We start from the raw sequence: 9,026 nt of genomic DNA on the forward strand, positions 1-9,026 counted from the left end.
TGATGAAAATTTAGTTAGGCTAGCTAGTTGTATTTTTATGCATGATCGTTTGTGTTTTCTTCTTGTCCACCAAGATGCAGACTTACCTGGCAGTTCTGGAGCCCCTGAAAACCTGATATTTAAAGAGCATCTGCCCCACTTTTCACAAGGTCCTGATGTGTCTGACAAAATGAAAGCCTCTCTTAAGTTAACAGAGCTTGAGAATGAACTGAACAGTAAGTGAGAAGAGAGAGGTCACCTGTACTCAAGCAGGTCTGACCTAGGCAGTGGATTTGTGGGGTGGGCCTAAAGAAGAAGGAACAAATGTACTTCTAAGTGATGTTTAATTTCTTTTTCTGAAATGGTTGCAACTGAGAGATGTTCCAAATCCAAGAAACTTTGTTTTACTTTACCAAGAAAACCCTGCCTACTTCTTAGTGATCTGACTAGAGTGAAGTTACCCATTCTTGTTAGCTGTGGGGAATCTTGGACACAGAGGGCAGAATGATGGGCTGTAAAGATGACAGGGTGTTTCCTCTACCCTATCTTCTCCATTGTCATTCCAAGGAGAGTAGGCCTAGAAATTATCTTTCCCTTCTTTCTCCAAACTCCATTTGCCTATCAGTTATTGATATCCGAGATTTTCAGACCACTACTGTGTCATAGTGGACCCTGTCTGCAGGAGAAAGTCTCTCAGTGCAGGTAAAATGTTGCATGTAAGTTCTTTAATTTGCATGAGGTGGCTAGAAGGAGGTTTTTATGTAAGGTGCAAAACACATCATTCTTCAAAAATGTGAGCCTCCCTATCTATTGTAACTATTTGAGATTGAATATCTAATTCATAATTTAATTTCAAAAATTCTAAAGAAAGATTTTGGATTTGATCCTAGAGATTTAATTTTAAAAATACAAATCATCATTAGACTAATCACTGGTGGAAATTAAAGATGACAATTCTGTTCTAAAGTTAACTAATATTTCAGAGGCTCCAAAGGATCTAGAGCTCTCAAAGCATTACACAGCATTCTTGCAGGTAGGAGCAAAGGCGTCTGAGAAGAATGGGAGCTCGTGGGTGGCAGGCAAACACAGCTATCTCAGACCTTGAACATTTAGTAAGGAGATTTAGATACACTGTCAGGAAAGGAAGAAGCGTGTTGCTGTGCCTCCTGTGACTTAAGTGCTATAAGAACACTTGTTGCAGTTGAGTCTGCATCTCTTTCTCAGCATAACAGTTATTTAATTTTAATTTAATTAACGCTGTGAGAAATGAACATAGAACCTGTATGGTTGACTGAAGGACCCTACAAAACATTATCTGTAAGGTAGGCTTGCAAGATGGTAGAGCGGAAGGGGAAGGGCCTGCTCTCTGGGAAGTCTGAGGCAGGATCGCTAGTGGGCTGGGAAAGAGATGCCTCCAGGTGAGATGGGTACGCAATGCCACAGTAAATTGATTTGTATTTCACAAGTACTGTGGCGACCTTGTATTTCTTGAGAGGACAGGCGCAAAATCCTGTGTTCAATGAACCAGTAAGCTAGACTGGAAAATTTCTGTGGGTAGGCATAGTGCGCATGTGCGTGAGTGGCCAATGAACGATACCCGCCCCCCCCTCTCTGATTTAGCCACGCCCTTCATTCGTTACTGAGGGGATTTTCGGAACAGAGGTTGTGGCAGTTTCAGCATCAAATACCTGTGAGTATGAAGGGAGCCCAGGGAGTTTGAAACCGCCCCTCTCTGCTCTCAGGAATGTGGGAAAAATAAGAGAATTGGGATTGGCTTGGTAGCACTGTTTTGTGAGTCTTATCTTGAGTTCCCTTGAGATGGAGGCCAAGATTCTGCTTCTTTTCGGAATCTTAGGGAAGTTGACCTGTTTACTCCCCACTGTCTTTATGGCTCCTTTCTCCAACTGCCACTTGGGTCCTCTCTGACCTCTCATTTGCTGCATCAGCACATCAAGGTCTCCTGACTTGGCACCTCCCTCTGCTATGCTGAACATCCACAGACTCCATACTGAGCAGGATTTGGGAGTACAGCTACTAACACCAAGAATTATGTAACCCTACGCGTTCCCTTCTTAGAGCACACAGTAGAAAAAATAGACCGATAAAGTGAACAAAAATATAAACACTATGCCTGATAATGGCTGCCAAGCAGAGAGTCTGAACATTACATGATCTAAACTCAGCCCCACCCTAAAATTAGAGTCCATGTCTGCGCTACAGGGACAGAAAGGTCCTGTTCAACAGGGGAGACTGAGGGATTAGAAGACAGAGGTCTCTGTGGAAAGTGATATGTGACCAGCCAGGGCTTGTGGTATACTGGAAACATGACAGAGGCTGAGGGAATGGGAGCTCAATCCCCACCGTCCTAGCCAATATCTAAAGACTATGCTGTGACCTTAACCTGAGAGAAGACGATCTGTTCTGCCTCTTAAAGGTGAGTTTGTAGCAGGTTTTCTTCCTGACCAGAGATGTAAGATGACTGCATGAGCAGCTCCTTATAAGAGAAGGCTTGACTTCCCAGTAGAAAACAAGGAACTCTGTGGGCATGCTCCAAGGGAAAGTGGTGAGAGCCACAATCAGCATTTTTGATCTTTGCAAATTTGCCTAAGTGGACATTGAAAGAAGAAACCTTTGTTCCAGCAACAAGTGTTAAGTTCCCTGGGGACCGCACAGCTCTGTCTGTTTCAAGACCCAACCCAGCTATCCAGAAGCTTCACCCTGGGACTGTACCTTAGCACCCAACTCAGGACCACTTTATCTCACCTCGAAAGACAAATCTTAGGACTTAATACTTAGTCCCATCTACCCCAAGATCGACCTGAGCTTACAGCAGTGAATTTCAGGCTCCAGGACACACCAAGAACGCACACTGTAATATTTTTGGGCTGCCTGCAGAACTGAGCAGAGGTTTCTGTGGGCTTGAGATTGGAAGTCTTAGGTCCAAGAGTTGGTTCCAGTTCTCCTCAGTTTGTAGGTAGCTGATTCCTCTTGGTGTTCTGTGCTTTCTCCCTGCACCCTTTAAGTGTCCGTGGCTCTAGGGTTCCCTTCATAGGACCCCAAAGACATTACAACAGAGCCGACCTTTCAGGCTTCCTTGAATCAATCACCTTGAAGGCACTGTCTTTAAGTGTCACCTGCTGAGTGTCAGGGACTTCATCCTTCACCATATGAATTGGGGTATCTTGTCCAAGCTAAGGCACTCAAGAGAGAATCGTAGGGTCAGGGCAAACCTGACAGAAATTTCTCACAGAGCCCCATTCTAACTGGACCAGACTTTGTAAATGTGTCCCATGTCTTTTTGGCACTGCTATCCAGCATTGTTCTCATGATATGACTTTGTCATTTACGGGGAGAAACTGCACAACAGGCATCCCATGAAAAAGGAAGAACAAGACAGGCAACTTGTAGATGGAATCCTATTATAAATGGCAGAGACCCTAAGGAATCTGCTAAAGTTTAGCATTGAACAGTGAGTTATACCAGACCAATGAATATGAGTTCTGTCAGCAGAAATAAAGCATTTCTATATCTTAGCAGTAAACAAAACAATAGTTGGGAAAATTTCTATGTCATACACCATCTTTAATAAAAATCAAAAATATTTTCAAATTACTTTGAGCAAGCACATACTAAACTTTTAACTATAGCTTCTATTATTGTTTGAAATCTAGGAAGTAAGTAAATTTCATCAAAACATTACAGAGATTTTCATACTCAGAATACATTTAGAAATTAACAGTGTATAACTCGTAGGTTTTCATTACTCAGTATATAACTCAGAGGTTTTCAAACTCATATTGTGGATTCTCTTTACCAATCAGAGTTTAGAAGTGCAGATAATGCTGTCTCCAGGTGGTCACCCATACTCTGTGAGAAGATTTAGAGAGTTAATTCCCTAACAGGAGGGTCCGCATCCCAATCTGGAGATAGAATTCCCTTCAAGAGGGTCTAAATCACCTGCACGTATGAGCCCCCTCAAAGGAAGGACTGAATCTCCTGCAGGTGAGAATGACAAGAATGAGAGGGTCCATAGGAGGAGGGACTTAATTTCTTCTCTGATGAGACTGGAGCACCAGCAAGAATTTGACTCTGTAGTCTGAGAGATTATTTTCAGTATGATGTTCTGAGTTCCCTGAATCCACAGCTGGAACACTGAGCCACCATCAGGAACACTGCACCTGGACCAGTTGTCTTAAGGGCATTAAATACGAATTTCACTTCTTTGGCTTATAAAACCCCACCATGCTCTAGCTTCCTTCCAACATCCACCCTTCATTCCCCACCATCTCAGCTTCTCAATGAATCCTTCCGCTCCTTGATTTTCCAAGCCTACCTATGTCTTATGATCACCTACACACACACACACACACACACACACACACACACACACACACACACACACACACACACACCTGGCTTCGAAGGGATCAGATTATGTTTTTTAAGGCTGAACTGTTTCTATGGTTTTCTCTGTAAACCCTGCTTCCCAGCTACTTTCTCTGGCAATTAACTGACCAAAGGTTAAAGAGTCCAGAGTGTAAAGCTTGCACCCCTGGTAGTCCTCAGGTCTGGTGCTGATGGGCTCAGAGCCATGGGGTGTGTGAGTAGCCGGCCAGGCCTTGCTGAGGCTGACTTGTCTTGTCTCTGCAGTATGTGCCCACAAAACCGGAAGAGGGTAAGATATTCTAGATGTTGAGTTGCAGATGGCTGTGAGCTGACTTAGAGTTGTTGGAAAACAAGCGAAGGTCCTCTGCAAAGGCAACTAGTGCTCTCAAACCCTGAGCGATCTCTCTAGTTCTTGCTCTGAAGGTTTTCTGATGTCCTGTTGATTACTGTCTGCTCCACCAGCCTGTTCCACAGGAATCAGTCTTATGATTGTGTAGCATCACAACACCAAAAATAGTTTAATCTCTTACTGGATGCCCTTAATGATTTTTACAAATGATAAAAATTGACTATATTTGTTTTTGAATATTGACAGTGCCTCTGGAACTAAACTCAATCAGCTAGTTCCTTTCACTTCTATCCATCTCACAAACTCACTCAGTATATTATTTTCTGTCCTCAGTGTACCATGTATTGCTGTAAGCACCAGCATTGTTAAGGCAAGCAAAAAGAGATTTATAAAACCTTCAGAATTTGAAATTTACATTCACTCATAGCTTGTACTACACATCATTAATTCCACCTTTCAGGAGAGAGAAGGTCTCTTTACTGTCCAAACCTCCCTTGTCTACAGGGTGAGTTTTAGGACAGCTTCAGTTTGTGGTGACACTCTGTCTCAAATTAACCGAACAACAACAACCCAACCACACTCACACACAAACACGTGCATGGAACACACACACACACACACACACACACACACACACACTGAGAGAGAGAGAGAGAGAGAGAGAGAGAGAGAGAGAGAGAGAGAGAGAGAGAGAGAGAGGGAGAGCACTGTCCAGTTGCTACCCTTCTCATTCCTAAAGTGACCTTTCAGTGTAATTGTATTTTAACCTCAACTTCCTCAGTCCTTCCAGTGTGGAGGCTTCTGTTAAACCTGCAACAATTGGCAACTGACAGCAGACCAGTTTCTGCTTGCTGGTGGGGAAATTTGGTGGTGTTGTTTTGTTATTCTGTACTCCCTTAGCCGACCTCCCTAAGCCCTGAGAAGATTCCATTCGCTTCCTTCAGACGACTTTAGTGTTTTTAAGTCATACTCCACAAAGTAAGAAACCATTTGTTCTGACTGCAGCATTTAGGATCATGTTGAATAGGTACCAGCAGAATGTACGCTGTTTAAGAAGTAGATCTGTGGGTTAGGATTAGCTGTAATTTTATCTGCTGAGTGAGTGAGTGTTTGCTTCATGTCCTTGCCCCTTTTGCCTTCTGTGGTACTTTTATTCCTATAGACTAAAGGGTTTTAGTTTGTGTTGGCTCCTTCTGCGATTTCAGTGTCCAATACCTCTAGACCTATACTGTAAGTGTGACCAGATTAACAGGGCTGTTGATTTTCCATGGAGATGCTTGTTTACATTTTTACTTAATCCACATCTTATGTGCAAGAGGAGGGAGAGCAGCTTGCTGGCTCTGCATCAGCACACAGTGACCCAGAGTGAAGGTTCTCTCTGTTACTCATTCGAATTCCTGAATCACCATGACATTTTGCATGAGCTATCCTCCACTGTCTCGGGCATTTGAGTACTCCTTTCCCAGTTGGTGACTCTGTTTGGGAAGATCCAGGAGGTATGCCCTTGCTGGAGAAAGAATGTCAGCGGGGCTGGGCTTTGAGGTTTTAGTGCTCTGCACCACTCCCTGTGCACTCTCTGCTTTGTACTTGTGATTCTAGATGTCATACCTCAGCCTCCTCCTCCTTCCGCCATGCCCTGTAGTCATGGAACTTAACCTCTGCTAACACATGTTCTCTGAAATAGAATCACTAATGTCCTACTTGTTTTATAGTTTGCTGTGCTCATGGCATTTCTGTCACAGAAATACAAAGGTAACAAATGCAGAAGGTGACATAATGGAGTGGACTCTTGCTGTGTGGCACCTCATGATGCCAGGTTGTTTCTTGTTTTGGGAAATATGTAAGAATTCCAGTGCTCTAAGAAGAGTTTAATGGGCTATACTGGCAGGCACTTGGGAGTCAGGAGTGCCAAGAGGTATTCAGACTGTGGAAGCCCAGGAGAAGGGGATTCAGGAGGAAAAAATGTTTGTAACTGGTCTAGGATAATTCCTACAAAGCTTTTACAAAAATGTGGCTTCCTTTCTGCCCACATCCTAAAAACTTATCTGAGGCTAAATTTAAAAGTAATAAACAAATTTCTTTGATGAAAATTTGAAGAGGGCCCAGTATGGCCTCGGTCTTACTGTGGTTATAAGTCTTCAATGAAAAAGAACAAATGGGGCAAAAAGAAATACAAAATGTAGAGTTGGGAAAGAAAAAGACACTGGGAAGATTAATATTATAGCCAATGCCTATACCAGAAGAGAGCCTGAAATTGCTTGGAGATTAGCACCTTAATAAGAGGCCATGTCTCCTCAGGTGAAGACATCACTCAACTAACTTAGTAATCTGTGGTAGAAAGTGACTTACTTAGAGTTTTCCTGCTATTAACAGACACCATGACCAAAGCAACTCTTATAAGAAGAACATTTATTTGGGTTTGCCTTCAAGTTCAGCAGTTTGGTTCATTATCATCAAGGTAGGGGCATGGTAGCATCTAGGCAGACATGTTGCAGGAGGAGCTGGGAGTTCTACATCATCATCTGAAGGTTGCTACTAGAAAACTGATTTTCATGCAGCTAGGACAAGGAACATAAGGGTCACATCTACAGTGACACACTTCTTCCATCAAGGCTACACCTATCCAATGAGGGCACATCTTTAAATAGCCCCACTCCCTGGGCTGAGCATATTTAAATCACCACATGAACATTAGGTATTTTCAGTTCCTGGTATAACTTTTGATCAGAAGCTGCTGCTACTGTGGTTCATGGGGCCCAGGTCTTTGTAGAAATCAAGCATCTTCTCATGTACTCTCATCAGTCACTGGAAGTAAGGAAGCTCAAGAAAGGACTGCTGTGTGGACTGAGACAGCTGAGCAAGTCTGCTTTGGGAAGGTGTGTCAATTTTTATCTCTACATAAAGACAGTATGAGGTTTACCTGACCTTACCTGGCCAGTTTTCATGTTTGGAACCCCTGGACCCTATTCATTGTCCGGTAGGAAAGTGTCATTTTGCACTCAAAGTCAACTTGTGCCTATCATGTACCCAATGTTGATAGATGACTTAAGAATGTAGGTTTGAAAGGTGTCCAATTCTAATCTGGGAGGGAGAACAGCAGGCCTGAGAGGAACAGGCCTCATGTGCAGAGGGAGGTCCATCTGTACATGGTTGGGAGAAGTTCAGAGAAGGTTAGTCAAACCTGTGTATCCAGGAGAGCTCAATTAACTGTGGAAACAATAAGAGTAAAGGTAACTTCGAACTTGGAGAAAGAGAAGGTTTGTTGCAACTGTTTGTGGACTGTGCTTCAGAGATGATGAGACATAGAGAAGCTCTGTCTTGGGTTCATGGCACTAAGCATCCTAGCTGAGCACTTCATATCTTAAGTTGGTATGATTTTAGGGGTCTTACACAAAGGTTATCACCTTATCTACCAAGAGCATCTTGCTTTACTTCTAGCAGTCACATGAATTTAAATTTCCTACTTGTTTGTGTTCTTTCTTTCTTTCTTTTTTTTTAAACTTGAGTATTTCTTATATACATATCAAGGGTTATTCCCTTTCCCGGTTTCCGGGCAAACATCCCCCTAATCCCTCCCCCTCCCCTTCTTTATGGGTGCTCCCCTCCCCATCCTCCCCCCATTGCCGCCCTTAAAAACTCACTGATTAGTTTTAGCTGAGTCTCCTGGGAGACTTTGCTCTTAAGTGCTGTAAATTTTAAATATTTGGTGATTAACATAAATAACTATACATAGGTCAATACAGGGCCCACACTGACATCACCTTGCTATCTGGAGCTGTTAACTCCTGGGCCAAGGTTCTCAAATGTCTCTGCCTCAGAAAGAAATGTGGTAGTTTGATTTCATAATCTACCTACATTCCTTCTGTCACCCAGGATATCTGCTAGAATGAGAGGATTCTGTCCCATGCAGGACAATCTAGATACTGTTTCCCCAGCAGGAATGAAAGGACCACTTCCTGCCTCTCAGGGGAAGTCCCTGGTGTTCACTGTAATGTCACCCAACAGTCCCACCTTGAATCTGCTGTTCCACTTGAGCCTGGAGCCTCCCTTTTATTCTGGGAGATAAACAGGTATCTCCAGCTAGGAACAGTGGTCCAAACATGAGATTTCGTGAGGGCAGTGAGAGTGGTGTATACACATTGAGGGTTTCAGATTGAATGATACTGAACTTAATGTACTTCCTATTAGAGTCATCTGTGAGTGACATGTGAGCTTTGTATTAAAATTTACCTTTAGGCTCAAGAATTCATGGTATGTCAATGCCCTACTTGCTTTTGAAGATATCCAAGGAACTGCATATAAAAGAGAAAAT

General features: G+C 43.0%; 1 long non-coding RNA gene across 1 annotated transcript in view; it reads left to right on the forward strand.

The window, feature by feature from the left end:
* Positions 1-2,433: 2,433 nt before the first annotated feature.
* Positions 2,434-9,026, forward strand: part of LOC103690986 (uncharacterized) — a 46,668-nt gene continuing 40,075 nt past the window's right edge. Inside the window, exon 1 of the long non-coding RNA XR_010059339.1 lies at positions 2,434-7,590. This is a non-coding gene — a long non-coding RNA (uncharacterized LOC103690986). The remainder of the gene's footprint in view (positions 7,591-9,026) is intronic.

This window comes from Rattus norvegicus, chromosome 1 (genome assembly GCF_036323735.1).
Source record: "Rattus norvegicus strain BN/NHsdMcwi chromosome 1, GRCr8, whole genome shotgun sequence".
Taxonomy (NCBI): Eukaryota; Metazoa; Chordata; class Mammalia; order Rodentia; family Muridae; genus Rattus; species Rattus norvegicus.